General features: G+C 41.6%; 1 protein-coding gene across 5 annotated transcripts in view; it reads right to left on the bottom strand.

The window, feature by feature from the left end:
- Positions 1 to 12,115, bottom strand: part of LOC133477864 (zinc finger protein 469) — a 306,446-nt gene that overhangs the window by 265,769 nt on the left and 28,562 nt on the right. The window contains exon 3 of one of the 5 annotated variants that reach the window (XR_009788501.1): positions 4,225 to 4,308. The exons of the other annotated variants lie outside the window; for them this stretch is intronic. The gene's annotated coding sequence lies outside the window, so the exon portion shown is untranslated. Of the gene's footprint in view, positions 1 to 4,224; positions 4,309 to 12,115 lie in introns of those variants that run through there. 5 annotated transcript variants of the gene reach the window in all.

Consider the following 12,115-nt stretch of genomic DNA (forward strand, 5'->3'; position numbering starts at 1 on the left):
GAAAAAGACGTTGCTTGGATGGCAGCATATGTTTCTCCAAAACTTGTATGTACCTTTCAGCATTAATGGTGCCTTCACAGATGTGTAAGTTACCCATGCCATTGGCACTATCACAGCCCCATACCATCACAGATGCTGGCTTTTGAACTTTGCGTCCATAACTGTCCGGATGGTTCTTTTCCTCTTTGGCCCGGAGGACACGACGTCCACAATTTCCAAAAACAACTTGAAATGTGGATTCGTCGGACCACAGAACACTTTTCCACTTTGCATTAGTCCATCTTAGATGAGCTTGGGCCCAGAGAAGCCGGCGGCGTTTCTGGGTGTTGTTGATAAATGGCTTTTGCTTTGCATAGTAGAGTTTCAAGTTGCACTTACGGTTGTAGCGCCGAAATGTATTTACTGACATTGGTTTTCTGAAGTGTTCCTGAGCCCATGTCGTGATATCCTTTACGCATTGATGTCGGTTTTTGATGCAGTGCCCCCTGAGGGATCGAAGGTCACGGGCATTCAATGTTGGTTTTCGGCCTTGCCAGCTTACATGCAGTGATTTCTCCAGATTCTCTGAACTTTCTGATGATATTATGGACCTTAGATGATGAAATCCATAAATTCCTTGCAATTGTACGTTGAGGAACACTGTCCTTAAACTGTTCGACTATTTTCTCACGCACTTGTTCACAAAGAAGTAAACCTCGCCCCATCTTTGCTTATGAATGACTGAGCAATTTAGGGAAGCTCCTTTTATACCCAATCATGGCACCCACCTGTTACCAATTAGCCTGTTCACCTGTGGGATGTTCCAAACAGGTGTTTGATGAGCATTCCTCAACTTTTCTCTTTTTTGCCACCTGTCCCAGCTTTTTTGGAACGTGTTGCAGCCATAAAATTCTAAGTTAATGATTATTTGTTAAAAATAAAGTTTATCAGTTTGAACATTAAATAGCTTGTCTTTGTAGTGTATTAATTAAATATAGGTTGAACATGATTTGCAAATCATTGTATTCTGTTTTTATTTATGTTTAACACAACATCCCAACTTCATTGGAATTGGGGTTGTACATACAGTAAATGAACAAGTCATTTAAATAGACACATTGCTCCATCTTGTGATCGGATCGGTGATCAGCTATCGGTTTTTTAAACTCGCTGATCGGTGATCAGTGATCGGCCCGAAAAATCATGATTGTGTAAAGCTTATTTTATATGAGATGAGGTATTGGTATATATTTTGTTTTATGTATGCTTTATGTATGTCTGTCAAAGCACTTTATAAAGGTGTTTTTAAAGTTATTATATGAATAAAGTTATTATTATTATTAATTCAGCTTTATATAGCATGTGAACAACCACAGCTGTAAGAAAGTGCTGTAGATAAAACATAAAAGAGAATTAAAATAATAATAATACAATCACAAATAACTCAATCAAGTATTCTTTTCTAATTAAAATACTCAAGAGCTTTCTTTACATTGGCATCTAGCACACAGGAGGTGCAGAAGTTTATTCCCTCTTGTTGCACATTGTGTGAAGCTATTAGTAGATGAGAGAGAGGCGCAAGATTGAAGTCTCCAACAACCCGTACGAGTCTATAGCTGGGATTCTGAGATACTGAGATACTAACCGCCGATAGTTCGTCTGTTGGTGAGTAGGACCCATATAGAATGATTGTTTCAGAATTAGCTGGAGCGTGGGGAGGGGTTTCTCCCCTTTTTTCTGTGGTCTGCCTGCCGGTCGGGTTAGACCGGACCAGCAGAAGTCTAGCCTGTTACTTCACACACTCAGGACATTTCTATTACTCACACTGTACATACTCCGCATAATGGGCACACTCATATCTCATTCAGGGTCCCCTGGGGGACTGGCACCAGGTATGGTGGGGTGGGCACCAGGCCGGGTGCTGGCACATCTGTGCTTGTTTGTTGGGGTCCATCCCCCCTTGGGCCCCGATTTCCTGTCGCCTCTCTTGGCACCCTCGCTGGTCCTTGCTTAACAGCCATTTCTGGGTGGCTGCTGGGTACTGCATTGGGCCCTGTTGGTGGCTGGGGCCCCCCATGCTCTCCAGGGGGTGGTGAGGGCGGTGGCGACGGTGGAGCTCGCTGGGTGGGGTGGTGGTGGAGGGGAGCAATGGTCCAATGCCCGTGCCCCTCCCTTTGGGACTGGTCGGGACGCTTCAGCCGGGCTCGAGACCACCCTGGGTCTTGGGGGGTGTGTGGCCTCCCCCTGGTTGGGTGCCCTGCTGGACGGGCTCGCCCTTCCTCGATGTGCCGGCTCAGCAACTCCGTACACCAGTTGACTAACATGCATGTGATATGGTGTTTATTCACTAATAAGTTCGATAGACACACTATAGGCTTTAATTACTTGTGCTGGGATCACTGACAACAACACAGTTTATACTAACATTTCAACTCACAGGTTTGTACAGGTGTTTAGACACTAAAAAAAGAATCCCACCGCACCACTCATCAGTAGCACTGCCTTGCTCATTTTCCCACATCCTGTCCTGCCCTTTTCCGTCCTCTCTTGTTCTCTTGGTTAGTTATCCCCTTGTCCACTCTACCCCTCTGTTTGTCCCCTAAAACCCTTTTCTGTCTGGCTGTATTTTCAATTCACATCAGAATAAGAATTTTTTTTAAAAATAAGCAGAGGGAGTATTTCAAACCCCCCTGTTGCACAGCAAAACTGTTCCAGCACAAAGGCATACAGATCGACCATTCTGCAAGGCCATGCAGCTGAACAGGAAAGGTTAAAAAAAAGTAAATCTAAAAAAAAAAAATGTTTTCGAATTCCCTTATACAGTATTTTAATGAATGCCCGAAGAAGGTTTTATTGCTGAAGAATTCCAACAACCAGAACAGCCTTTCAGACTGCAGTCACCAAAAATAAAAGTGGAGTAGCGCTCCACATTCCACATTAGATCATGAGGCTTACCTTACATTTTTTTAGTTTGATTTGCCCAATGAGACTCAGAATGGGCTGCAACCCTGTCTGCAAGTCATGAGGACTAACTTTTTGTTGTAATCATCAGCTATCTGTCAACATCATCAGGGTACTCCCAGATAACTATGGAATGACTGGATTTTCCAGAGCTACCAATCCAAGTTGAATTCCATCTTTAGAAGAGAATAGCAGAGATCACATTGGTCCTTTAAATACTGAAAGAATAAGTATGACTGAACTACTGTCTTTGCAGCACCAATAATCATTAAATAATGACTCATATCAACCTAATTCTGACCTCAGCACCTGGGGCTCTCTCTCTTTCAGTTCTTTATTTATAATTTTCTCTAAAGTGCACTGCCCCTCTTTTTGCCCCGGCCCCCTTTCTTCATAACTTCCCTTTTGCTCTCATATATGTCAACAACTACTCTGAGTAGTTTAACACACCACAGTCAAGGTCAAGCAACACCCAGTATACATTGGTGACCTTGAAAGCAGCTGCAAATGTGAATCCTACCAGACTGAAACACAGCTAGAGTCAAAGGTAGCACTGACAGCCTCATCCTAGCTTGAGGAGGTAAGAAGAAAATATTCTCTTTATGTATGTACAGCACTGTAAACAGGTATGTACACAAGCACATATACGGTAAACTGTGATCATATAATGGAGCCTCAGATGATGAATAAAAATGGGATCGTAATCGGGACAAACACAACCACTAAGCATTTATCAGGGGTAGTAAGATGTCCATTGTCACCATCCAGATGCTAATATGAAAAAGACTAATTTTAGAACCAAATGACATCCTATCATGAAGAAATGCGAATGTTGAACGAATTGGGAAGGAGTGGCAATCGCCCAGGTTTCCTAAACTGTGAATCAGTGAAGCATGAGAGTTCAGCAAGTTCAAACAGAAATGAAGAAGGATTAGACAGATTAAAATCAAACAGTACAAGCGTGTCTTTACCCTAAAAATGCAAACACATCTTTTGACACCAAGTGAATATAAAGTGCATTAGGAGTATTTACTCGGCTGAAGTGTAAGTACATGCTTCGGATGACTCATTTGGAATTTAATGACAGGCAGCGTCAAAGTAGGTAAAACAACATACACTGTAAACCCCTTTCCATGTATGATACATGATGCAATAAATGAAACGGGAATCGTGTATCATTCATGGTCTTACTGCACATCATTTATCTTGACTGACTGCACCTGAGCCTTAGCCCTGTCTGTCAACCTCTTTAGCCAATTATTTTTAAGAAAATAAACAGCCTACCTTAACACACTGCAAGGCACGTCCCTCGTTTGAACTCATAGTCCACTGTGCTGCCAAACATTCCCGCCAATACAAGCTTTAATCCTGCCAATAAAAGCCCAAAAAAAATCCCCTTGAGGGAGAAGTTGGAATACTGGAACGTGTGACAATGGACTAACAGTGGGACAATTGGACAAGCTGTAGTTCCAAGAACAATAGCAAAACAATATTTATGGGTCAAACATAATACATAAATAAGACTGGAACAGTGTGTTGGATCGTGTAAAATAATGATGGCGGGAGATCCCAGGTGCCCCCCTTCACATGAAGCACTGCTGCTCTTAATAAGAGTTAAAGCTAAAATGGATAACGCATCATTTGGGTTTTTAATAAACAGCAGATTTTAACAACACATGAAGAGGCTGAAGCATGAAGCTGTCTGTGCAGATAGAGAAGTTCCCACATTTTGTATGCACATTAGTAAATGTCATTCTATTTCCATTTTCGTATTCATTTTGATTTGCAGGTTGGGCTCACTTTGGGCCCAACCCCTACGCCGCAAATACTTCACTTTATGGCCCGTGTCAGCCATGGGCCTTTATCGTCATCACTTTTCTTCCTGTTACAGTACCCCTGTTTGGGAGGAATCACAACTGACTGAAATTAGGTGCAACAGACATGATAATGTATCCAATTGTCCATCCATCCATTCTCCATACCGCTTATCCTCACTAGGGTCATGGGTGTGCTGGTGCTTATCTCAGCTGACCCTGGGTGAGCGGGGTAGACCCTGAACTGGTCGCCAGTCAATTAACCTACCATGCATGTTTTTGGAATGTGGGAGGAAACTGGAGTACCTGGAGAAAACCCAAGCAGGCACAGGGAGGACATGCAAACTCCACACAGGGGAAGCTGGATTTGAACCCGGGTCCTCAGAACTGTGAGGCAGATGTGCTAGCCAGTGGGTCACAGTGCTCCTAAAAAAAAATTTGCAGCATTTTCGTTTTTATTTTTGTATTTTTTTTTTCTATAACTATATTTATAGTTATTGTGAAATACATTCATTAAATGTGATTCTGAACATGCTATATCCATGTTGTAATTTTAAAACACCGGGTGAGTGTGGTAGCAAAATAGCAGTTGCACCTTGTTGTAATGTTTTTTGGGGGATGCTTGTCGCATCGTTCAGGGACAGGTGAGAATGGTCATGAATGGGGGGGGAGTATTTTCTTTATATATCTATATGCTCATATGTTTTACTTCGATACATATTTCTTTATTTGATTTACTTTTTTCATCTGAGAATGCCACCAGCAAAGAGGTATTCTATACAGTTTGCAGGATGTCATTGATACCATCAAGAATGGAGACGGTGACTTTGAGATGGACTCAGACAGTGATTCGAGTGAGGAGGAGGCTTCGTGTGAGACAGGAGACAGGTTTGATATGATACAGAATTATTGAAAAGCCAGTCTATTCTTTTAAATATTAGTGATTTTAAGAGCTGGATGTTTGAGACAAACAGGAGCAAGATGAATGACAGTTCATAACGAATTGTACACTGTTCATTAACATTTGATTATTTATTTCTCAGTGTGCATATATGCAGCTAGATAGATCTTTGCGCAGAGGGATTTGTTATCAAACCGTTGACCCTCTGAGTGTTTGATGCAGTGTACTCTGTACATGTGTGCTGAATGTCCACCCCCTTGTGGACACATACTGTATTGTACATAATGCTGCAGTGTCCTTCTTTGCCTTGCAATGAACTTGGGTTCTCTTCTTTTATCCGTCTCAATCCACATGTTATGTTCAGTAAATCTAAATTGTCCATAGGTGTAAATGTGAGTGTCAATCATCTGTCTGTATGGGTGTACCCCGCCTATCACCCTAAATCAGCTAGCTTAGACTCCAGCCTCCCTATGACCTTGCCACTCACTATAAGTGGATGGATGATTAGTAAACTGGCAAAGCCGAAGAGGACAAGGGAAAAAGTAAACCCCTGCCAAACCAAAGCTGTCCAGGCCTTAAGGCACAGCTGTAGTGTACAATGAGTCCTTCAACATTTGCAGAAATGTTATGGTTTTTAGATCCCACGAAACATAACATGCCTGACATTAGGTTAAAAAATAAATAAATGTGACAACCCTACAGCTGTTTCACCTTACTTAGTGCCACCATATTGTTTCAGGACTTCTTGTGATATGGAAGGCCGCTTGTGCAAATTATGTATACTGACGTAGAAATAGCAGCAGAGAGGGATGAAATTAATTTTGTGCTTTATCGAATTTAGACGGCACGATGGAGTTATCAGCCTTCAGATGCACCCTTTGGAAGGATGCAGTTCCTGAATTAGGATACAGCAAGTGACTCACCGTGGGCACAGTGATATGAACTAATAAAAGTGCAATTTCCACAGAGATTATGTACAGTATGTGATTTAAGTTCTTTATTCAAATAAAACAAGCTGTTAAGTGAAATAAATCACTGCAATTCATCTTAAACAGAAAATGAATAACTTCTCCTGAGCGATCAAAGAAGTAAACCAAGCAAAACACAAGCAACACTAAGTAATTTCTCAACACATGAAGAGGGGAAGCTGTGCGTGCAGATAGAGTAGTTCCCACAGAAAGAAAATGGTCATTTCCAGCTTTTAATTGCAGACTGACTCTAATCACTGCCAATTTAAATGGTCACTGTCAGGCGAGATATGGATGTCATTGATCACACAAGCTGGCCAATGCATGCATAGGTGGCCTATTTCATGACTGACCGTCGATGAACAATTGCTCATTTCAACTGATAACATTGGTCTGCGTGCGAATGAGCAATGTGGATAAATGAATAATGGCAATGTTTTATGAAATAAATGAGACCTCCCGAAACAATAAAATCTCACGTGATCAGTGATGACCAAAGCTCTTTTACGTGTCAACAACCAGCCTCTTATATTAAATACAAGTGCAGGACCTCTGTGGGTGTGTTTACAGCAGACTTCATTCGACGCCAATCAAAGCGGCTCTTCTCATTCCCTTTAAATGTGTCGCAATGACAGTCTCGACGGTGACACCTCTGTGCGGAAGAGGACAATGCTTAATCGCAGTGATCTGTACCCGAGTGGGACATTGTCACTGCTCCTGGCCGGTGTGGCAACAGAGCCAGGTACCTTTATTAAATACAGAATGAGCTGATGATCACTGCTGGCGACCTATGTCTACAGAGCTCAGTATCTGTCTGACTGTGCCCTGATCAAATTCACCCAAATCACATTAGACCAGTTGTGCTGGCATTTCTTCATGGTCTGAGCAGGTGTACGTTGAGCATGACTTTCTACCACCAAATTTTCACGCCACCGGGCACATCTCCAAGGACACACCCTCGCTGCGCCGCAACGCCCAGCTTGGCGCAGATCTGTCTGCCAAATTGGTCTGCCAAAAATCAGAATCCGCCGGCATTTGCGCCCCGCCGCAGGTGCGCTGTCTACGAAAATAGAGGCCTAAATCTCAAAATCGGCGCTATGATGCCAGATTTTTATCAGAAAAAGAAAAGCATTTTTGGGAGCCAATACATCCATCCATCCGTACCGCTTATCCTCATTAGGGCCGCAGGCGGGAGCCTATACAGTATTTTAAAATTACAGTATACACTTAAATCACATGAAATACAAACCATCTGGATATCACACAGCAGGTTCCAGAGGCTTTGCTATTGTTTCTCCTACACACCAAGTTATCAGCTGTCGTGGACATTATTGTTGGCTTGAGAAAGTATGTTCTCTCGACCCAGAAGCGCAGCGCACTAAAACTTAATGTCAGTTTTATTACATTGTCCCCGTCCACCTCAAATTTAAGAGCCATATTTGTGTTGATTGTCTTCTAACAGCATGAGCAGGTGGAACATCATGTGGACTGAAGGCATACCACCACCGAAGTTCACACACCCCATCCCCCTAATCAGACACTCAGGGTAGCCACTGCCTGTCAGTCATTTGAAAAACATAAGTGATACTCACCCGCAGTCAGGCCAATACAGACTTTACACCGGCTGAACACCGTGTTAATGTATGTGTGTGCTCTACTCGGATTTAATACCATAAATCAGAACCTCGCGCCTAAGCAATAAGGTTGGGGTGGTGAGAAACACATTTGAAGAATAGAATAACATGTTAAAGGCTAAGAAGCTTGGCGATGAAACTCAATTGGAATTATCTGCATTAGTACACATCTGTCAAACTATGCAGCTCAAATAAACGATCACACTACTCTACAGCTTCTGTGGTTAGTCTAATCTGCGCTCTTCCACAATGAGCAAACATTGCACCAAGGTGAGCAAAGATAAATATTCACTCAGTTATCTGGATATATAGTTCTTGCTGAGGTTTGGTAGAGTGTATTCTTTACAAAAACAAATGTTATTTTGCCAATTTGGCCAGGCACTGACAGAGACATACTGTACTAGGCTTCTCCTCACTGTTTCCAGCAGAAACCTCAGTCAGGCCTCAATTTAACATGGCTCACAATGAGCTCTGGAAAAAAAATGATGCCAGCACACATATTATCATATTAATTACCAGTACCACAGTGCATTTGTGCTCACAAGGAGGAAAAACAGATCACAAAATAAAGGGTCACAAAGATGAGAGTGATGTTTAACCAGAGGAATTTGTTTACACGGAATTGTTTTTCAAATAGCAAAACAGCACCGCATTAGTAAAAAAGAAAATCCAACCTTGAAAATCTTTTCGGTTGCTGTGACGGCTTACACAGACTGATAAAAACCTAAATAAAAGCTGCTGCAATATATTTCTGGTCATGTAAAAGAAGATAAAGACTTTGGGAGGTGGGATCACAACTGTGACATGTCTACTAAACAAAGTGGTTGTTGTTGCTGTAATATGGAATGATAGTGTCTCTCCCATCCACCACTGACTGAACCAGAGCCATATCACTTGAAGGAAGTGGACCTGTTATTGTTAAGAGCTCAAAAGCTTTGGGTGGTCCATGTTCAGATGTACACACGTGTGTGATGGGTGTCAGAGAGACGGGATACAGCAGGCACAAGCAAATACAGACCTAATAGCGTGTGAAAAATTCATGTTCTGTGAACACCTGCCATTTCCTTTGCCGTGAGACCACTCACCTAAATGCTGTGGAGCCCTATCATCCACACTTATATATAAATATATATAGTATATACACGATACTGGAATGTGTTTTTCTTTGTTTTTTCTTACTTTAAGGATTGTATACACTGAAAATCCCTCGTGATGGCTCATATCACCTGATTTTGTCCCAGTGGTATTTCGATTAACACATGTACACACATGCAAGCGCATGGATGGACATCAGTCACAGTAGTCAGCAGCTGACACCAACACAATCACTGCATGGATTCAAAGCAGACCTACACAAACCACATTCAACCAAAAGAAGTATATATAGGCATCCATGACAGAAGGTCACTGGCACGACCTGGGTCAGCATAAGCAAAATAAAATACAGTAGAGTGGAATCTCTTAAGACAAATGCTCCTGAGGTTGTAGAATTTGCAATTTGAAAAAAAAAATTCAATACGAATGCCTCTAAAGTCTAAAAAAAAAAAAAATAATACACAGTTTGAACAACCCTCATACATGACATCACACCAGATCATATCTTGAAAAACCTCCAAAAATGTAATAATAATACATTTCATTTAACAAGTTTCTAAAAAACTCAAGGTCACCATTAAAGACAAATAAAACAGACATTTGTAAAAACTGTGATATAAAAATATCAATGAATAGAAGGATCAACAAAGACTAATACCAGAAATATTGTTAATTTGTGACATGGCGGAATCATACCGATGAAAGTGGTACACAAACTGTATCTCTGTTCTGACTTCAAAATAAAATGACAGTAAGTCCATCCATCCATCCATTTTCTATACCATTTATTCTCACCAGAGTCCAAGGGAGCTGAAACCTATCCCAGCTGACTTTGGGTGAGAGGCAGGAAACACCCTGGACTGGTCGCCAGTCAAACGTAAGGCACATATAGACAAACAAGCATTCACATTCACAACTCTGGCGCATTTAGAGTCTTCAAAGAAACTAGGATGTATGTTTTGGAATGTGGGAAGAAACCAGAGTACCCAGATTAAAAAAAAAAGAATAAAAAAAAAAAAAAAACACGCAAGCACGGGGATAACATGCAAACTCCACACAGGAAAGCCAGAGCCGAGATTCATACGCTGTTTTCAGAGCTGTGAAGCACGCATGCTGACCTTTTGGTCACCATGCTGCCTGACAGTAAGTCATCAATATCAATGAACGTTTAATAGTTGTAATATCAATCAATCAATCTTTAGTGCAACCCAAAGTGCTTTACATGACTTAAAATCACACACACACCCAACCACTTGTCCACGGGAACACAAAATGTATGTATTATTGTGTAGTTTCATGTTGTCACTGTCCGCTGTTGACACTTGTGGAGTTATTTATGTTTGCACGTGCGGCTTGTTTCGTGTGCTCCATCAGTGTAACCAAAATCCATATTGGATGTGTGTCACTGGAAATGTACATGTAAAGAGACTGGCAACAAAATTGGATATGTGCATAAAATCAGAATTGGACACTTGGACCTGTAGTGTAAATCAAGCCTAAGCAAAAGCAAATAGTGTTCATAAAATATAGTTTATGAGTGAATGGATGTCAATGACCTGACAGTAGCTGCTTCCAGCATTTGTAATCAGCTCATAAATCATAGCGCCCATTCCAGTAGTGAACGATTGTGAAAGAATGAACCTTTACTCAACACAGTCACTTAAAAAGATAACACTTCAGCCTTAATACATTTTGCCAAGATTTGTAGTTCATAATTTAATATCGACAAATATTATGATTATATTCTTGGCCCCCGGTCAAAACTGACCCCAAACAAATTATGTGTGCATGTAAAATGAACAGAACGTAACACTTAAAAGCTCTTTGAGCTTTGAGAAAATATTAATCGAGTTTTATATTCTGTTAAAATGTTGAAGAAAAACGTTTTCATGCATTTCATCCTTCTAGTCGAGAACATACTTTCACCTTGAGAATATTTTCTTTGTGAGAGTTAAACCCCTCTCCATTCATTATTTACACTGTGCCAACTACAGTTAGCAATTATTCTCAGGTGGACAATATGGTAAATCTCCTTTTATCCATCCATTTTCTGAACCGCTGATCCTCACTAGGGTTGGGCGCATGCTGAAGCCTGAGGCAAGAGGTGGGGTACACCCTGAACTGGTCGCCAGCCAATCGCAGGGCACAAACTCCGACTGCAACGGACAATCAAAACTGCTGAAAGGATTGTCGGTACCCCCCTACCCACCATTGAGGACTTGCACGCTGCCAGAACTAAGACAAGGGCGTGCAAAATCCTCTCTGACCCTCCGCACCCCGGTCACCAGCTCTTACAGCTCCTTCCCTCAGGTAGGCGCTACCGATCAATGCAAACTAGAACTAGTAGACATTCCAACATCTTCTTCCCTCTTGCGATCAACTTCTTAAACACCTAACCTATAATTCCATTACAACAAGCTGGCAATTTTTTTTTGACTTGAGTTCGTTGTCACATTTCTGTGGGGCCAATTATGTACTACTCGTGCACTCACTGTCGTTGTCTCGCCATGCTGCACTATTTGCATATACTGGCCACTCATGCCAGAGTAGCATCTGCTCCATTTGCACACTGATTGAGGAGTATCTGTAACATTTGCACAACCAACATTGTCCCAGATTATCGCACTACTCGTCACTTTAAACCGCATACACTCCTTGAAGTCTCAGCGCCCCTTGCACAATGGTCATTGCACCGGTCTATTGCAATATTAGTTATTCGAACTGCTCTAAGTGCTAGAGGACTCTGCATCTTTTTGCACAATT

Source organism: Phyllopteryx taeniolatus, chromosome 5 (assembly GCF_024500385.1).
Source record: "Phyllopteryx taeniolatus isolate TA_2022b chromosome 5, UOR_Ptae_1.2, whole genome shotgun sequence".
Lineage (NCBI taxonomy): Eukaryota > Metazoa > Chordata > Actinopteri > Syngnathiformes > Syngnathidae > Phyllopteryx > Phyllopteryx taeniolatus.